A 20,506-nucleotide genomic window follows, 5' to 3' on the forward strand; every position below is an offset into this window, starting at 1 on the left:
GCCAAAGTACAAATCAACAATAGGAGTAATACCATACATCTGGATTCAGCAATTGAGTAACATCAAGCAGCGATTCAGTTGAAGGGGAGGAAATCTCACTAACTTCGGATTAGCTTTAGCATGTTGGGCTTCATGCAAAAGATTTAGTCAACATAAATTTGGAAAACATTTAACTATAGCTCTTTTAAAAGACAGCAGTTGGTACCTAGAAACAAAAGACAAATCAATAATAAAGACATTTATAGATCAGCAAGTGGAGATTGGCTTCAACAAGTGGTCATCATTTAGATCAGCATCAGCATTGGGGCATGAGGGGCAACAGTTTAGCATCGGGGACCCTAAGCTTTCCGCAAAATTGTGAAAGAAAAAGCTACGATAGGCAGCAAAGGCGGTATGAGCTCTAAGCAGCGAGCGCAAGAGTGAGCACCAGCATTTACTACTGGAGCACAAAAAGAGTACAAGCAGTGGATCTCTGCTGAGTGAGACATGAAGAAGTGTGCCCTGAAAACTCTTAGTGCAGTGCGGTTAAGTTAAAGTTGTCCCACATTGTCATTGGTCAAGGAATAATACAATAGCCATTAGTCCAATAATATTATTTCAAATCTCAGGTATAACTAGACAGTCTTTCACACATTGATGATTGGCTCTTCTTCTTTCTGCTCATCGCTCGTCTCTTCAAGAGGCAACATTTCCACCCTTCCGTCAGTGCATCCATTGTTCATTCCTGGGAACACACACTAAACTTTACTTTGTATCTACATCGACTATATGATTTTCTAACAAAACGTTCTTGTGAGGCAACGAAAAACATTTTGCTACTAGCATGGTTTGGTTAACCTTCAGTTAGAGAAATACATCTTTATTATTCAGCAAGCATGAGATCATGTTTCATTCTGACATTGCATTTTTTACTTAAATGACTTTGTAATACTAAGGCCTAGACCTCAGTAACTTTGATGCCTACATTTCATTTAAGCAAATACATAGCCTTTAATCGTAAGTATAATTGATTACTGAATTTTGCATTATTACAAGTTGTGACTACATAGTAATGAACTGGTTAATAAACATTTCCATAATATATAGCTGCTATTCAAATGGGCAAATTTTTCGAGTTGCACGTTATTTTCTACGTTAACTTATTTTCTATGCAAATGCAAAATACATGAAATATTCATTAGTAGAATTTAAGGATTCTCACTCTCACTTCTATGGTATCAGCTAATGCCCTTAGAAGGATGTGAATTGTCAAGCACAGCCCACACAACCTGCCTGGACACTTTTCCATCTCTCTCGCTTTTTGCAGTTTCTTCTTCAGTTGTTGTATTGTAGTAATTTGTTTGATTCCCAAATTATTGTTGTTTGCTGTGCTTAATTTGATCTGGCCGCTGCCAGTAGAGGCCACCGACACTCAATTGTGGGGACCAGCACTTATTTTTTCTTATCAGACATTGAATGCAAGCAAGACAGGGAAACAAACAAAGGGGAAAGACAGAAAAAATGTAATAAAGGGAAAAAGTAGAGACCTACTAGAGTGAGATAAAGAAGCAGGGATTTCTTGGTAGTGGATTAAAGAGGCATGACGTAGATTCAAAACTAGGGAGCCTTGGTATTGGGTGCCAACATTTATTAGCTCTAACCACGGGCTTCTGAGCAGAGCTTTTGGCACCTGCACTCATTGTGATACAAATTAAGCACTGTTTGTTTGCAACTGCTGTTAGGATTCCAAGGAGGTATCTCATTTTGAGTGAAGGATCCAGCCTAGCAGACTATGGTGGTCATTAAAACCCTGGCGGACGGTGTTAAAGCTGCGGTAAAACCGCAAACAGGCCGGCGGACAAAAAAATGGAATTACGACCCTGGCGGAAACCGCCAACAAAGACAGCCACTTTAACACATCGCCCGCCAGGGCGGTACAGACAAACAGCGCAGCGGTCACCGCCAACAGACAGGCGGAAGACAATGTACCACCCACACTATCACAACGCACCAATCCGGCACCTTTTCCGGGGCGGATTCACAGTGGATAAAAACACGGCGGAAACAGCTACAAATCTTACCTGCCCTTGCATTCCTGCTCATCTACGACCAACAGCGACGTAGGCGCAGAACATACCGGTGAGTACTGCACCTACGACACGGGGGAGGGGGGAACAAAAGTTACGGGGACACCCACCAAACACCCCCACCCTCGCATATTACAACATACACACCAATGCAGTCACAAAAATCACAATAACAACCCACAACGCCCCTGGAAGAATGCAATGACAAAGCGAATAGCGCCCAAACTTTGTATTTAGCCAATATACAACTCTTTAAAAATATACGGATATATATCACCAAATCTGTAAAAAATAAATATACAAAACAAGAAGTAGTGCAGATATGTACACTACAATGTCCGTGCACCAACAGACCAAAAATGCATGGGCGACGCCCACAATAGATACCTGACCGAAATCCGAGAGAACACTGCCGGGGCATCAGATAGAAACACTACAGGCACCTCAGGGGGAAGGGAAGGGGGGGCACCTCAGCCACATAAATGCGAAGCCAGATCCACGACGGGGCTCCATGCCCATTGATGTATCCTGGGGAGTGCAAAGCCACAGCCTCTCAAGTCTCTACAGTGGGTGGCTTGCCCACTGTGCCATCCTGGGGAGTGCAAAGCCACAGTCTCTCAAGTCCATACAGTGGGTGGTTTGCCCACTGTGCCATCCTGGGGAGTGCAAAGCCACAGTCTCTTAAGTGTCTACAGTGGATGGGTTGCCCACTGTGCCATCCTGGGGAGTGCAAAGCCACAGTCTCTCAAGTCTCTACAGTGGGTGGATTGCCCACTGCCATATCCTGGGGAGTGCAAAGCCACAGTCTCTCAGTTAGATGTAGGTCTCCACTGGTTCTGGAGGGGGACTGGTGCCCATATTGGATGAGTCTCCCCGTGAAAGTACCTGTCCCGTCACTGTCCCAGCTGCACATGGGAGAACGATGCCTGATGTGCCGGACTATTCATACCCACACGGTCTTTGCCCTGTTCAGCGGTCTTCACCATGGCGGTCTTTGCCCTGTTCAGCGGTCTTCACCATGGCGGTCTTGGCCTTGTTCAGCGGTGCTTTGCCATGGCTGCCTATGGACTGTTCAGCAGTGCTTTGCCATGGCAGTCTTTGCCCTGTTCAGCCGTCTTCACCATGGCGGTCTTGGCCTTGTTCAGCGGAGCTTTGCCATGGCTGCCTATGGACTGTTCAGCGGTGCTTTGCCATGGCAGCCTATGGACTGTTCAGCGGTGCTTTGCCATGGCGGTCTTTGCCCTGTTCAGCGGTCTTCACCATGGCGGTCTTGGCCTTGTTCAGCGGTGCTTTGCCATGGCTGCCTATGGACTGTTCAGCAGTGCTTTGCCATGGCGGTCTTTGCCCTGTTCAGCGGTCTTCACCATGGCGGTCTTGGCCTTGTTCAGCAGTGTTTTGCCATGGCTGCCTATGGACTGTTCAGCGGTACTTTGCCATGGCGGTCTTTGCCCTGTTCAGCGGTCTTCACCATGGCGGTCTTGGCCTTGTTCAGCGGTGCTTTGCCATGGCTGCCTATGGACTGTTCAGCGGTGCATTGCCATGGCTGCCTATGGACTGTTCAGCAGTGCTTTGCCATGGCTGCCTATGGACTGTTCAGCGGTGCTTTGCCATGGCGGTCTTTGCCCTGTTCAGCGGTCTTCACCATGGCGGTCTTGGCCTTGTTCAGCGGTGCTTTGCCATGGCTGCCTATGGACTGTTCAGCGGTAGCCTAAGATGGCGGTTCAGATACTGACATTGGTGTGTGGCATGACGTTCCATCATTGCCCAGCTGGGCTGTGAGATTCTGGACCCTCCTGGGCTGTGACTCCGGCAGTTGCGGTGGTCTCCTGACCAGTAACGATACTTGAGCCCTCCTGGGCTATGACTCTGGCGGTAGTGTCCTGACCAGTAACGATACTTGAGCCCTCTTGGGCTATGACTCTGGCGGTGGTCTCCTGACCAGTAACGATACTTGAGCCCTCCTGGGCTATGACTCTGGCGGTGGTCTCCTGACCAGTAACGAGGGTGCTGGCGGTTGTGTCTGGACCGCCGGAAATGATGGCGTACTTCTCCGCCGTGACACTCACAACAGGTTGGGGAGACTTCCTCTGGACCTTCCCCACCTTCTTTTGAGTTACAGATGACTCACCAATCGCCTTGGATCCCATTTCACTGTTTGTACCACCAGGAGTCTTGACACGGTCCCGTCGTCCAATCTCCAATTTTGGAGCCTTCACACGGGGTGGGCTGACAGTGCCTTGGCTCCGGGTCCTACTGCCTGCCCTGGTAGACGGGGCACTCCAAAAACCTGGAACACGCACCACTGGTACTGGAGGCATTTTGGCTGAGGCGCTACGACTGGACTGATGAATTGGAGGGGGGGGCAAAAAGGTCAATTTGACATAGGGACAGTTTCTGACGTACACTGGGATGGGTAGTTGGAGGGGCTCTGGGAGTGGAGGAAGACGAGGTGGTTGTAGGAGGTGTCACTTTAGGTGTTTTGGGTGCAGGTGCAGGTACTGGAGGTTGTCGTGAGGTGGATGGATGTTGGGTGAGAGATTGCCGGCGTTTGTGTACTTTGGGAGGGGGCGTTACAGACACACTGGGAGAGGACACAGGGGACGTGCATGTGGCAGTGGAGGTGGTGAGTGCAGGTGAGCGGCTTGTGGTGCTGGGTGTCCTGGTGCGAGTCCTAGTGCCTGTAGATGTGGTGCATGCAGGTGTGTGTAGACGAGACTGGGAGGGAGGAGGGAGAAGAGGAGGAGGGGGACACAGTGGAGACAGTGGATGTTGCTCTGTCTGTATGGGTCTGATGCTTGTGTGAGTGCTTGTGGTGAGTGTGGTGCCTATGTTTGCTTGAGCTACTTTTGGGTGTTGACTTGTGTGCATGCTGGTCTGTAGGTGTGCTTGGGATGGGCTGGGGTACAGGGGATTGGGTCTGGGTGGAGGAAGTTGGAGGGGGGGGCTGGACACAAGGACAATGGCTGCCATCAGTGCTGAGGCCAGAGATTGCAGGGTTCGCTGAAGGACAGCCTGACCAGAATGAATGCCTTCCAGGAATGCATTACTGTGTTTCAACTCTCGTTCTACACCCTGGATGGCATTCACAATGGTAGACTGCCCAACAGTGAGTGACCTGAGGAGGTCAATGGCCTCCTCACTGAGGGCAGCAGGGGTGACAGGGGCAGGGCCTGAGGTGCCTGGGGCGAAGGTGATGCCCACCCTCCTGGGTGAGCGGGCACGGGGCGAACGCTGAGGGGCTGCTGGGAGGGCGGTGCTGGTAGGGGAGGTGGCGGCTGTACCTGTAGAAGTGGGGCGCACAGATGGTGCCGCCACCACAGGGGAGCTCCTATCGGGGGACGAGTCCATATCGCTGTTTGGTGATCCTGTGGCCGACGTGAAGCTCCCCTCGCCCTCCGTCCCACTGGTGAAATCAGAGTCTGTGGTGTAGCCCTCCATGGCCATGTGGGATGCAGCTCCCTCGTTCTCCGGTGCCACTGTACCTCCGCCTGATGATGCTGTTGTACAGAAGGACAGGGAGAGCAGAAAAAGGGTGGAGACAGAAGAAAGAGAGTTTTAGTGCATGGCATACCGCTACCGTTGGCGGACAAGACAAACGCAGCAGCCCCCTGCATTACGCCGTGCTCCTGCCCTCTGCACATGCAATTCCTGGGAAATGGCCTACATGGCAATGGTAGATATCTGCCCACATGGATGGCAAAGGGGCAACTAAACATCAATTTGCGTTTTTTTTTTAGCTGGGGTAGAGTGCCACATGGCCTGCATAACGGAGGGGCCTTGCCTACCTAACTCGCCCTGGCCTAGGGACACCCACAGCCCACCACCCCCACCCAGACAGCTCCACAGCACGCAAAGTCCATTGCATGAGGTTGAACTCACCCCCTTGTGTCTGCTGTGATGTCCTTAAGCACCCATCCAACTCCGGGTAGGCCACCGCCAGGATCCGGAACATCAGGGGGGTCATGGTGCGACGGGCACCCCTCCCACGTTGGGAGGCCAGCCCCAGCTGAGCCTCCGCCGTCTTCTTGCTGCAGCGGCGAATGTCCTCCCATCTCTTACAGCAGTGGGTGCCCCGTCTCTGGTGGGCCCGCAGGGTCCGGACCTCCTTGGAGATTGGCATGCCAAATGTCCCTCTTCTGGTGGGCGCTGACCTACATGACATGCACAAGGAAAGAGGAACAGTCATTACCTACTGCACCGTCGTTGTAATTGGCCCCCTCCCAACTCTATCCCTGTGGCCCATTCATCCCCATGCATGACTGTTCTATGTACTCTGCCCCCTTCCCTCATCCACCCAGCCCTCTCCACCCAGGCCTAGCCCATACAACGTGCTCCCTGTGTACTAACCTATTGGTCTGGAGGACCGTAGAGTAGCGTGTACTGGGGGAGGACCCCATCCACAAGTTTCTCCAACTCCTGTGCAGTGAAGGCAGGGGCCCTTTTCACAGACGCAGCAGCCATTGTCGCTTCCAGACCGAGGTCACAGCAGCACTAGCAGTGTAGGTCCTCTCCTGTCGAAGGTCAGGTATCTAGTGATTGAACAGATAGAAAATGGTGGTGACGTCCGCGGCGGTGCGCATCATCACCGCCAGCGCACCTGTTCATTGGCTGCTGGGACCCATAGGGTCCAATGTTAACCAATGCAGCATTGCACCGCGCTCTACGACCGCCTACCACGATGGTGTGCAACGCCAGCGCAGTTACCCCACAATTCCATTGTCCCATTTTAGAGGTCAGGCAGCCGCCATTTCAGGGTCCCACATGGCATAATTTACTACTGCGTCACACATACCGAGGCCTACACTCAAATCCTTTCCCGGATGGGTTAATTGTCTGGTGTAGTCTTGTGTATGACTGTGGGTACATACCTGGAGGAATGCTGACAGTTTTTTCGCTGTTGTCCTTCTCAGGCACCGTCAGTTGGGACATATTGGAAGATGGCGGAATCCGCCGGTGTACCGACCGCTGGTGGACCTGTTGACAATGGAAGAGCGACATGTCATCGTGACCTACCGGTTTGACCGTGCCACAATCCGGGAACTATGTACCCAGTTGGAGTCTGACCTGATGTCACCAATCCGCCATCCGACTGGAATACCCCCTGACGTGCAGGTGCTGTCAGTGCTCCATTTCCTAGCAAGTGGGTCTTTTCAGACAACAGTGGCCATGGCATCAGGGATGTCCCAGCCTATGTTTTCCAACGTGTTGTCCAGAGTTTTGTCTGCCCTGCTGAAACACGTAAGGAGATATATCATTTTCCCTGAGGTGGCGGGTTTGCCTACAGTGAAAGGTGACTTCTATGCCCTTGGACATATCCCCTACGTCATAGGTGCCATTGATGGGACCCATGTAGCTCTGGTCCCCCCCACAGGAATTAACAGGTGTACAGGAACCGGAAGAGTTATCATTCGATGAATGTCCAGATGGTCTGTTTGGCAGACCAGTACATCTCGCAGGTAAATGCAATGTTCCCTGGCTCAGTGCATGACGCCTACATCCTGCGGAATAGCAGCATCCCTGATGTGATGGGTGAACTCCAGAGGCACCGTGTATGGCTATTGGGGGACTCTGGTTACCCCAACCTGTCCTGGCTACTGACCCCAGTGAGGAATCCCAGGACCAGGGCAGAGGAACGCTACAATGAGGCCCATGTGCGGACTAGGAGGGTAATCGAGCGGACCTTCGGCCTCCTGAAGGCCAGGTTCAGGTGCCTCCATATGGCAGGTGGGTCCATATTCTACTCACCGAAGAAGGTGTGCGACATCATCATCGCCTGCTCCATGCTCCATAACTTGGCATTGCGACGCCAGGTGCCTTTTCTGCAGGAGGATGATCCAGATGACGGTGTTGTTGCAGCGGGGGAGCCTGGGGAGCCTGTGGACAGTGATGAGGATGAAGCTGATGAAGATGAAAACGACAACAGGGAGTCAGTCATACAGCAATATTTTCAATGAGACACAGGTGAGTACAATTTCATGTTTCACATTATATTACATCTCACACAACTACCTCTATCCTGTACCTACATTTCACTCCCTATTTGTTAACTGAGTTGTCCCCTTCCATTTCAGTTTCACTAATGTGTTGACCTACGTGTCAACAGCTTGCATCCTTGAAAGGCTTGTGATGTGTGACATAGATATGTTGACCTTCCAATGGGTAACCTTTTTTAACACTGTAATTGACAATACAAAGTTCACAATCATTGACTAACTCCAATATTATTGAGGTTTCAAGGGTGTTTATTGAAGTGCATAAAAATGTAGGGGGGTTGTGAAATGGGGAGAGGTCATGGTGGAATAATGTCCATGGCAGAGCCCAGTCTATTAGTCTCACAGGTACATTGCACATCTGGCCATTGGAAGTGGAGCTGGGGCAGTTCCAATCTGGACAGGGTAACAAAGTGGGACAGTGGGGGGACAATCAAGGTAGTCTTATTTCCTGGCGGGGGTCTTGCCATCTTGCTGTGTCCTGTTCCTGGATCTCAGGGCCCGCTTGCGTGGTGGTTGTCCGTCTGCAGGGGGTGGGGTGCTGGTGTGGTGGTCCTGTGGCCGGGCCTCCTGTCCACTAGCGCCTCCGGAGGTGGTGGGCAGTTCGTCGTCCTGGCTAGTGTCAGGGGCCCCTTGGAGTACCACGGTGTCCCTCAAAGTCTTTTGAATGTCCGTCAGCACCCCTACGATGGTGCCCAGGGCGGAGCCGATGGTCCTGAGCTCCTCCCTGAACCCCAAATACTGCTCCTCCTGCAGGCGCAGGGTCTCCTGCAACTTGTCCAGGACCGTTGCCATCGTCTCCTGGGAGTGGTGGTATGCTCCCATGATGGAGGATAGGGCCTCGTGGAGAGTGGGTTCCCTTGGCCTGTCCTCCCTCTGTCGCACATCAGCCCTCCCAGTTCCCCTGTATTCCTGTGCCTCCGTCCCCTGGACGTGTGCCCACTACCACTGCCCCCAGGTCCCTGTTGTTGTTGTGGTGGTGGGTTAGCCTGGGTGCCCTGTAGTGGTGGACACACCGCTGATTGACCTGTCCTGGGTAGGGAGGTATGGGTCCGCTGGGTGGGTGCTGTGCTGGTGTTCCCAGAGGGTGGCAGTTCGGTGTTGGGCTGTGGCTGGGCAAGGGGAACTGACTGTCCTGAGGCCCACGATGGTCCGGGCTGGTCATCAAGATCCAGTAGGGCAGAGCTGCTGTTGTCACTGTGGGCCTCTTCTGGGGGTGAAGTGGTGTTGTCTGGACCCTCTGGTGTGGTGATGGTCCTTCGGGTTCCTGCAGGGGTATGAGAACATGATTATTGCATGTGTGTGTTTCATGGTGTGCTATGGATGGGTGTGCGTGAACCCCAGTGCAGGCATTCCTGTGTGGGGGCTTGTGTGGTGATGGTTGGGGGGTGTTGTGGGTCTGTGCAGTGGGCATGCTTTAGTGATGGGTGTCCATGCTTAGTTTTTGGGGTTGGGATGGGTGGTTGGTGTTATGGGTAGATTAGTGAGGAGTTAGGGTGATAGGAGAGGGTGTGAGGGTTGGGGTGTGTGATAGCATGCAGGTAGGGTGGGGGATATGATAGTGAAGATTAGACTTACCAGTGTCCGTTCCTCTGACGACTCCTCCGAGGCCCTAAGGATGCAAGATGGACAAGACTTGCTCCTCCCATGTTGTTAGTTGTGGGGGAGGAGGTGGGGGTCCGCCGCCAGTCCGCTGTACCGCGATGTGGTGCCTGGATACCGTTGAACGCACCTTTCCCCGTAGGTCGTTCCACCTCTTCCTGATGTCTTCCCTATTTCTTGGGTGCTGTCCCACAGCGTTGACCCTGTCGACTATTCTTTGCCATAGCTCCATCTTCCTGGCTATGGATGTGTACTGTACCTGTGCGCCAAATAGCTGTGGCTATACCCTGATGATTTCCTCCACCATGACCCTGAGCTCCTCCTCGGAGAAGCGGGGGTGTCTTTGGCGTGACATGGGGTGGTGTGTGTGATGTGTGGGGTGGTGTATGTGTTGATGAGTGTGGTGGGTGTAGTGGTATGTGGTGTTTTGTGCGTGGATGTTGTGTGGGTGATGGTGTAGTGTGCCTCTGTGTGATGGTGTTATCTATTTTGTGCTGTCTCTCTCTGGCCTTCGTCTCTAATTTGTGGTTGTTGGGGTTTGTGGGTGATGTGGGTGTGTGTTTTATATTGTATTGGATGTGTGGGAGTGGTGTTTGTATGTGTATCAGGTGTGTGTATTTTGAATTGTCCTATGTGGCGGTGTTTTGGAGAGGTGTGTATTTTGAGCGCGGCGGTGCGTACCGCCAATGGAATACCGCGGTTGAAAGACCGCCGCGTGGGTCGTAATAGCATGGGTGTGTTTCTGTTGGCATGGAGGTGGAGGATTTGTTTCCGCATATTTATCGCTGACCTTGGGTGTGGCGGACTTGTGTGGGTGTCTGAATTTCGGCGGATTCCGTGATGTGTGTCATAATAGCTGTGGCGGTCTCCCGCCGCGGCAGCGGTGTATTGGCGGTCTTCGGCACGGCGGTAAGCGCCTTTTACCGCCAATGTTGTAATGACCCCTTATATATTTATAATGGCTTTTGGATTGAAAACTTGTGATACATACTATTGTAGTTTTGGACAAGGCATGTCTTTAGGGGGAGTTTACAGTGACAATGTAATTGGGAAGATCACCTAAATTGGCCAGTGGAACACAGAGGAGGAAGGACTTTGGAACATTGTTGTGTAATTACCATTCTCTAAATGTTCTGAATCTTTAGCAGAGAAGACGGTGCAAAATATTTCCTCTTGATATGAGTTGTGAAACAAAGTAAACAGTTGGATATGGGGTAATTAGATCAAAAGCTTTCCTGTAATCTTTACCATGCAAATATTAAAGAATACATTACTGAAATGAAGAAGCAGACCGGAGTCAGCAGGTAAGTTTGACTATTTATTTCCAAGGAACTTGCCCACGACAAGCAGTGACCGGCTAGCTCGGATTCCAGGACAAACTGACCAAGTCCACTGGAATCCTTGCCAACCACTCAGTCTATCAGCGTTGAGCTTATTCTAAAGTAAACACTCTTCAAGGAACAAGAGCAGCTCGAGTGAGGATATAAAGCTCGAGCTGCACCAAACAAAGTAAGCACTTGTAAATAAACATTTATGAAAACACTACATTACCTTCCCCCCAAAAATAAATAGAGATCACTTGGGAACTCTATAACTTCCCTAGTGTCTTCATCAGGTTATATCCATTGTGTCAAATTTGTTTCAGACTTATAGCCTGTCCTACTATTAATTATGTTGACTTGTTGTGGTGTGAGATTAACTATTTGTGTTTGTTTCCCCAGCCTCTAATTTCCAAAAGTACTGAACCTTCGCCAACCCTGGAAATTCTTGTATGGGAAGAAAAACAGACTCTCACACCTGGTCAACAAATGAACACATAGGCCCTCATTATGACTCTAGTGGTCTTCTGACCGCCAGGGCCACATTGGCAGTTTTACCGCCCACGGGCTGGTGGTGAAGACCACCATATTAACAGTGTAGGGGGTTGGCCTCTGCCAACCCGCCACATCCTCGCTCAGACCGCCAGGGCAGTTGGACCCGCCGGGCAGGATGGGAACATCTCTGACCCGAAGGTCCAATGAAGCCTGCCAGCGGTATTATGAGCCGGCTTTCCGCGGCAATATCACTGCCACGAAAACCCTGGCGGAAAGGCTACTGGTGACAGGGAATTTCTTCCCTATCACTGACAGATGACTCCCCCACCCCTCCAGCAAGCACAATACCCCTCACCCCTCTTCCCCCTCACCCCTGTTCATACCAGAACCCCTCACACCCCTTCAGGTACAGCACCTCTCTCCCCTCTGCCCCAACCCCCTTCAAGTACAGCGCCTTCCTTCTCGCATACATGCACATGCAACCAAACACCAACACACACCATGTATACACTCATTCACTAACACTGACACACACACATTCACTCACATGCATCCATACACGCATCACCTCACATGCATCCATACATGCATTGACTCATATGCATCCATACATGCATTCACTTCAACATTCAATCATGCATTTACTTCAACATTCATACACATTCATACAAGCATTCAACCACCCGTGCACACCGCCATACGCACACACACATACACACTTTCAGACACACACGCAGACACACATGCAGACAAACCCCCAAACACACATGTGCTAGCGCCCGGTCCTTAGTAAGTAAACTTACAAGGGGACGGATATAGGTCGATGAACCTTTTGAATCGCATGGAGTATCCTGGTCATGCAGTGACCACTGAACCTATAACCAACATCAATAAACAAGATAAACACTTTATGGAACCACGATAGAAACCATACTAATCAGAAATAACCCCTACTCATGAAATAGGTTAACAAGTTGTATTCCCTATTGCTTACAATTCTAATCTTCTGTTAATTCAATCCTTATTCAAATCAATTCTTTATTAATCCATCAGTTATAAGACATTATGGGGGTCATTCTGACCCTGGCGGCCGGTGGCCGCCAGGGCCACCGACCACGGGAGCACCGCCAACAGGCTGGCGGTGCTCCCACGAGCATTCTGAAGCGGTCCCCCGCCGACTTTCCGCTGCTCGGGGGAATCCTCCATGGCGGCGGAGCGCGCTCCGCCGCCATGGGGATTCTGACACCCCCTACCGCCATCCTGTTCATGGCGGGAAACCCGCCATGAACAGGATGGCGGTAGGGGGTGCCGCGGGGCCCCCGTAAGAGGGCCCCGCAAAGTATTTCAGTGTCTGCTTTGCAGACACTGAAATACGCGACGTGTGCAACTGCACCCGTCGCACCCCTGCAACTACGCCGGCTCAATTCTGAGCCGGCATCCTCGTTGCAGGGGCATTTCCTCTGGGCCGGCGGGCGCTCTTTTGGAGAGCACCCGCCGGCCCAGAGGAAATGTTTGAATGGCCGCCGTGTGCGGTCATTTGGCGGCGGTACCTTGGCGGACGGCCTCCGCCGTCCGCCAAGGTCAGAATCAGGGCCTATGGGGGTTATTCTAACTTTGGAGGAGTGTTAATCCGTCCCAACATTGACGGTAAAGTGACGGATATACCACCAGCCGTATTACGAGTTCCATAGGATATAATGGACTCGTAATACGGCTGGTGGTAAATCCGTCACTTTTCCGTCACTTTTGGGACGGATTAACACCTCCTCCAAAGTTAGAATAACCCCCTATTTCTTGAAGAAAACATATGCAGCGAAGCAACACCATAAGCTATAAATATCAGCATTAATAATGTAATTCAGCAATTAAGTTTGTTAGTCATTTGTCACCGTCAACGTCACCCCTAACAACCTACCTAACCAAGATTAACATTACCATGGGGGTCTTCATGCGAAAACAATTTAGAGAAAACTTTAATTTGGAAAAATCTACCTAAGTGTGAATCTCTATAAAACAGCGCAGTTGGTACCTAGAAGAAAAGGCACAAAATCGTCAGTCACATTTTCATAGTTACCTATCCAAGAAGGATCATCAACAAGTCAGTCTTCGTCTTCAGGTCATCAATGGTCAGCTACAAATCAGGCTCACAGAATATGAGCCCAATATCAGCACCTCAGACAGCATCTCCTGACTTCATTAAATTTCTCCCCGCAGTTCTGATTCCTCACCCCTTGTCATGACTTTTTATTAGGGTCTCCCAGTCCATCCCACTAATTGCTAATTGGTCAATCGGTCGAAAGATATGACCCTAACCTATAGTTTTTATTTACCAAATCATATTCTTATATTTAACAAAACGCTGATTGGTTCTTCTTGCGATAAGGACATCACGCGGCTCTTCAGGTATCAAAATTGTTGCACACGGTTCTCTAGTCAGTGCCTCCATTGTTCAAGTCCTCGGAAAGTACATTTAGCCTACACTACACATAGGGGGTGATTCTCACCCTGGCGGGCGGCGGAGGCCGCCCGCCAGAGTTCCCCCCTCCAAAATACCGCTCCGCGGTCGCAAGACCGCTGAGGGTATTTTGGGTTTTGCACTGGGCTGGTGGGCGACAGCCATAAGGCCGCCCGCCAGCCCAGTGCAAAACGGCCTTCCCACTAGGACGCCGGCTCAGAATTGAGCCGGCGGAGTGGGAAGGTGCGACGGGTGCAGTGGCACCCGTCGCGTATTTCAGTGTCTGCATAGCAGACACTGAAATACAAAGTGGGGCCCTCTTACGGGGGCCCCTGCAGTGCCCATGCCATTGGCATGGGCACTGCAGGGGCCCCCAGGGGCCCCGCGGCACCCCCTACCGCCATCCTGTTCCTGGCGGGAGACCCGCCAGGAACAGGATGGCGGTAGGGGGTGTCAGAATCCCCATGGCGGCGGAGCGCGCTCCGCCGCCATGGAGGATTCACAAGGGCAGCGGAAAAACAGCGGGAGACCGCCGGTTTTCCGCATCTGACCGCGGCCGAACCGCCGCGGTCAGAATGCCCTGCGGGTCACCGCCGGCCTGTCGGCGGTGCTCCCGCCGACCCTGGCCCCGGCGGTCTCTGACCGCCGGGGTCAGAATGACACCCATAATTGTTTCAAATTGTCTTCACCATCTCCTGTCTACCGGTACATTGCAAAATGTTCTAGCTAAGCGACTTGAACTCCGAGTGGTTCAAGGTCTCTGCCTCCAGTTACCAGTCCTTTGCAAGGCGTTCAAATTCTCCATGTTCAGAGCGAGCAAGACCCAGTGAAACTAGGCCTCAGGTACGGCTAACTTAAAACTATTGAATTAATACAAAACATAGGTTATACATCTTATTATGACATATTAGTACATTTTTCTCATATACTTTTCATAATTTCACATATTTTAGTCACTTTAGTACATGTGGTGATCACTCCCCGAGGGCACATTTCTAAACACGCACATTATTTTCTATTATCAATTTCTCTATGCATTTTTCTTATTAGTATACACACATATAAGTCATTAATAATTTCTTAATTAACATATCTGCTCCAACACATGCATACACACATGGAGACAAACACGCATAAACACATGCCGACAAGCACCCTCTCAAACACAATCAAAAAACCAAACACCCTCCCGCCCCCCTCCCCTGCTGAATGCCCGACTTACCTTATCCGGCGAAGAGGTCGTCCTGCAGGGAATGGGCGCTTCCACCGCCGGCAGCGTCCCCCCATCAGTGACACCGCCAGGCCATATTACAGGTCGTAATGCGCCTGGTGGAGTCCTTCTGGCGATGCAGGGCCGGTGGGGGAACCGCCCATGTGACTCTGCCCGCCAACACGACTACTGCAGGATTTCCACCCAAAATGTGGCAGAAATCCTGCAGTACTGGTAATATGGTGGGCAGAAGACCGCCAGCACTGAGAGTCTTTTGGCACCTGCGGCTTTGCGGTCTTTCAAAAAGACCACCAAAGTCATAATGAGGGCCATAATCTCCAATGACAAGGTGAGAATCACAGCTCTTGTTTTTGTCAAAAACATGTTTAATCTTTGACTGTTTGTCAAAAACCATTTCTGTGACTTGTTAGTTGTTTTTTCTCTGAATTTCCTTAGGGACACAGTCCCTTAGCCAGCTGGGAAATAAAATTGAGTGCTCCTAACGTTCTCTCAACAATAAGAATGGCGTGACCCCAGTGGTGCATTAAGGTGTAGTGTATTTGCTTTTCTTTGACATCTATTCCTGCTGCAAGAGCTGTTTGAATCCCTTCTTTTATTACCTTGTTTCCTCACCCTATCAGACCATTAAAGGAAAGTGAATACAAAGCAACCTTTAACCGCTTGGGTGCTGGGGACGAGCTGGTTATGTCCTCGGCCACGGTGTTCGTGTGCAGAGGATGTAACCAGCTCGTCCTGCACCCGTCCCAAACGGGGACCGCTTGCGCTTCCCCTGTGGGCCTCCCAACCCCATCCCATGGGCAGGGAATGAAGGGGACTTGATTCCCCTTCCACCCCAGACATCCCCCACCCCTAACCAGTGACGTGTGATGGCGCGCGCTGACCTCATCAGAGGCCGCCCCATTCCAGTGTGATCGGAAGGGAAATGAAAGCATTTCTCTTCCAATCAGGGGTGGGGGTGGGCAGAGAGACATAAAAGGAAAGGAAAGGCCTTTCTTTTCCTTTAAAGTCTTTCTGACCATTTCTGCAGCCCAATCCTATAGCGATCGGGCTGCAGGAATGCCCACTAGACACCAGCGAGTTTTGTTTTGATGTAAACAAATGAGGGGGGCATTTTTTATTAGGCCCATTTGAATTAGGCCGATCTGCCCCCAGGTGGTGCAGAAGCGACTAGGCACCAGGGATCTGTTTTTTTTTTTTGTTAGACGTAGGGAGCGACCCCATAGGCAAGAGTTGCTTCCTTGGGGGGCAAACTGATTTTAAGCCATTTCTGTCCCCATTAGGGGCCGATCTACCTATTTTTATTAGGCCAATCTGCACCCAAGGAGGGTAGAAACCACTAGACACCAGGGATTTTTTTTTCATGTCATTTTCATGCAAGGGAAGCGACAACTTAGGCAAGGGTCGCTCCTCTGGGGGGCAAATTTATTTTAGGCCATTTCTGCCCCCTTGGAGGCAGATCAGCCTATTTTAATTATGCTGATATGCCCACCACTAGGCACCAGGGATTTTTTGTTGTTGTTTTTTTACAGACAGGGGTCTCTCCTCTGTGGGGCAAATTTATTTTAGGACATTTCTGCTCTCCTTGGGGGCAGATAGGCCTATTTTAATTAGGCCCATCTGCCCCCAAGGAGGGCAGAACCCACTAGGCACCCAGGATTTTTTTTTTCACAGATTGGAAGTGACCCCTAAGGCAAGGGTCATTCCCTTGGGGATCAAATTTATTTTAGGCCATTTCTTCTCCCTTTGGGGGTAGATTGGCGTATTTTCTACTAGGCCAATCTGTCCTGGGTGGGCAGAAACCTTCTAGGCACCAGGGATTGGCGTGTGTGTGTGTTTTGTTTGCGAGGACAGCCCTTTGGGCAAGGGTCGTTCTTCATGAGGCACATTACTGTTGGCCATTTCTGCCACCATTGGGGGCAGATAGGCCTATTTTTGAAAGGCCCATCAGCCCCCAAGTGGGGGCATAAAGCCCACTAGACACCAGGGAAGAATTTTCTTTTAAAAAAGAGGGTGGGAGTATGACCTTACCCCCACCCCAAATAAATGGGGACACCGGTGGGCAGATGGGGCAATTACCTCCGATCAACTCCACGGGTGGGGCAGAAAGCCAACTAAATGCCAGGGAATTAAAAAAAAATAGTGGAGTTGTGGCTACCAAACAGTGTGGTCATGGTAATGCCCCACCACAACTGAGGGGGGTAACAGTCTTTCAGCTCTCCCCCGCACACTGAAAGATCTTATCCCAATGGCAAGCAAGAGGTCATTTGATTATTTTGGGTTTTGGTTTTACATTTGGGCAGTGAGAGCTTGGCCGACCTACACAAGTGAGGTATCATGTGTATCATGAGACTGAGGGGAGCACTGTGTGGTAGGAAATTTGTGCCAGTGTGGCGATCCCATACAGAAATGTTATGAAAATATGATTTTTTAGCTAAATTTGAGGTTTGCTGAGGATTCTGGGTAAGAAAACACTGGGGGATACACACAAGTCACACCTCCCTGGACTTCCTTGGGTGTCTAGTTTTCAGAAATTTCTGGGTTTGTTAGGTGTCCCTAGATGGCTGCTGAGCCCAGGACCAAAAACGCAGGTGCCCACCGCAAAAACAGGTAGTTTTGTGTGTGTTAATTTTTATGTGTCCGCGTAGTGTTTTGGGGCATTTCCTGTTGTGGGCACTAGGCCTACCCACACCAGTGAGGTACCATTTGTATCAGGAAACATGGGGGAATGCTGGGTGAAAGGAAGTTTGTGGCTCCCCTCAGATTCCAGAACTTTGCAGCACTGAAATGTGAGGAAAAAGAGTTTTGTTTTGCCAAATTTTGAGGTTTGCAAAGGATTCTGGAAAACAGAACCTGGTGAGAGCAACATAAGTTACCCCTTAATGGGTTCCCCTGGGTGTCTAGTTTTCAGAAATGTCCAAGTTTCCTAGGTTTTCCTAGGTGCCGTATGAGCTAGAGTCCAAAATCCACAGCTAGGCTTTTCTTTGGGAAAATTTGATCTGCCCATGTTGTCTTTTTAGCATTTCCTGTCGCGGGCACTGGGCCTACCCACACAAGTGAGGTACCATTTTTATTGGGAGACTTGGAGGAATGCTGGATGGAAGGAAATTTGTGACTCCTCTTAGATTCCAGAACTTTCTATAACTGAAATGTGAGGAAAAAGTGTTTTTGGGCCTAATTTTGAGGTTTGCAAAGGATTCTGGGTAACAGAACCTGGTGAGAGTGCCACAAGTCACCCCATTCTGCATTCCCCTAAATGTCTATGGTCTAGGTATAGGTTTGCTAGGTTTCCCTAGGTGCCGCTGAGCTAGAGGCTAAAATTCACAGCTAGGGACTTTACAAAAAACAGGTCAGTTTTCTTTGGGAAAATGTGATGTGTCATTGTGTGTGTTTTGGGGCATTTCTTGTCTTGGTGGAATGATGGGTGGAAGGACATTTGTGGCTCCTCTGAGATTCCAGATCTTTCTATCACCGAAATGTGAGAAAAAAGTGTTCTTTTTGCCAAATTTAGCCCCACAAGGCTCCCCATCCTGGATTCCTCTAGGTATCTAGTTTTCACAAATGCACAGGTTTGGTAGGTTTCCCTGAGCTAGAGGCCAAAATCCACAGCTCAGCACTTTCTAAAAAACACATAATATTTCAATGTAAAAATGTGATGTGTCCATGTTGCGTTTCCTGTCGCGGGCATCAGGGCTACCCACACAAGTGAGGTGCCATTTTTATTGGGAGACTTGGGGGAACACAGAATAGAAGAACAAGTGTTATTTCCCCTTGTCTTTCTCTACATTTTTTCCTTCCAAATGTAAGACAGTGTGTAAAAAGGAGGTCTATTTGAGAAATGCCCTGTGATTCGTATGTTAGAACGGGGACCCCGGAATTCAGAGATTTGCAAATAACTACTGCTTCTCAACACCTTATCTTGTGCCCATGTTGGAAATACAAAGGTTTCCTTGATACTTATTTTTCGCTCTTTATATCAAATTAATTGCTGTATACCCGGTATACATTGAAAACACATTGCAAGATGCAGCTAATTTATTGGTTCTGGGTACCCAGGGTTCTTGATGCACCTATAAGACCTATATATTCCTGCAAACAAAAGAGTCCAGCAGACGTAACGGTATGTTGTTTTAAAAAATCTGCAATAGCTGAAAAAAAAGTTATGGAGCAAAATGTGGACAGAAATGGCTCTTTTTTTCACTTCAATTTCAATTTTATTTTTATTTTAGCTGTTACTTTCTGTAGGAAAACCTTGAAGGATCTACACAAATGACCCCTTGCAGAATTTAGAATTTTTGTCTACTTTTAAAAAAATGTTTAGGTGTCCGGGATCCAGCATTGATTTCCCACCTATTTCTGTCACTAACTGGAAGGAGGCTGAAAGCACAAACAATAGTAAAAATGGGGTATGTCCGAGTAAAATGCCAAAATTGTGTTGAAAAATGTGTTTTTCTGATTCAATTGCTTGTTCCTGAAAGCTGGGAAGATGGTGATTTTAGCACTGCAAACTCTTTTTGATACTATTTTCAGGGAAAAACCACAAGCTTTCTTCTGCAGCCCTTTCCCCTGTTTTTTTCAAACAAAATGTTAGCTGTATTTTGGCTAATTTCTTGGTCTCCTCCAGGGGAACCCACAAACTCTGGGTACCTCTTAAATCCCTAGGATGTTGGAAAAAGAGGATGCAAATTTGGCCTGGGTAGCTTATGTGGACAAAAAGTTATGGGATCCTAAGCACAAACTGCCCCAAATAGCCAAATAAAGGCTCCGCACCTGAGGGGAAAAGGCCTGGCAACTAATGGGTTAAATGTTTGACATCATGTTTACTTAAGAACGTATTCATCTAATCAGATGCAAAATGTGAGCCACTGTTGCTCACAGGGGACCTAGGTGATCCTTCAATGACAAACACTTGCTCCAGAAATTTAATTGCTGAGTCTGAGAAGGGAGAAATGACAAAAGAAAAATACAACTACTTAGGGAAGTAGTCAACTAACAGGGTGACATATCTCATGTTACCAGGAAGCAAAACAAAAGGTCCTAAAAAATAAATACCCAATTTTTCCTAGGCTTCTTCAGGGTATGGAACAGCGTGTAAAGATGTTCTGTTCAACTTCCAATGTTAATAAGACAGAAAACTCTGAGCACATTTGTCAATCGCTTGCTTCAAATGACTATCTAAATTAGGCCCACAATAATGTTGTCTGATGCGCATACAAGTCTTGGTACTACCTAGATGCCCTTGATGTGCTTTAGAAATGATGAATTCATGCAGTCTGAAAGGAGGAACATGTAAATCCCATCTTAAGACAAATCCATTAACCAATGAGAGCTGCCCCCCGACTTGAGCATAG

The sequence above is a fragment of the Pleurodeles waltl genome, chromosome 9, assembly GCF_031143425.1.
Source record: "Pleurodeles waltl isolate 20211129_DDA chromosome 9, aPleWal1.hap1.20221129, whole genome shotgun sequence".
Lineage (NCBI taxonomy): Eukaryota > Metazoa > Chordata > Amphibia > Caudata > Salamandridae > Pleurodeles > Pleurodeles waltl.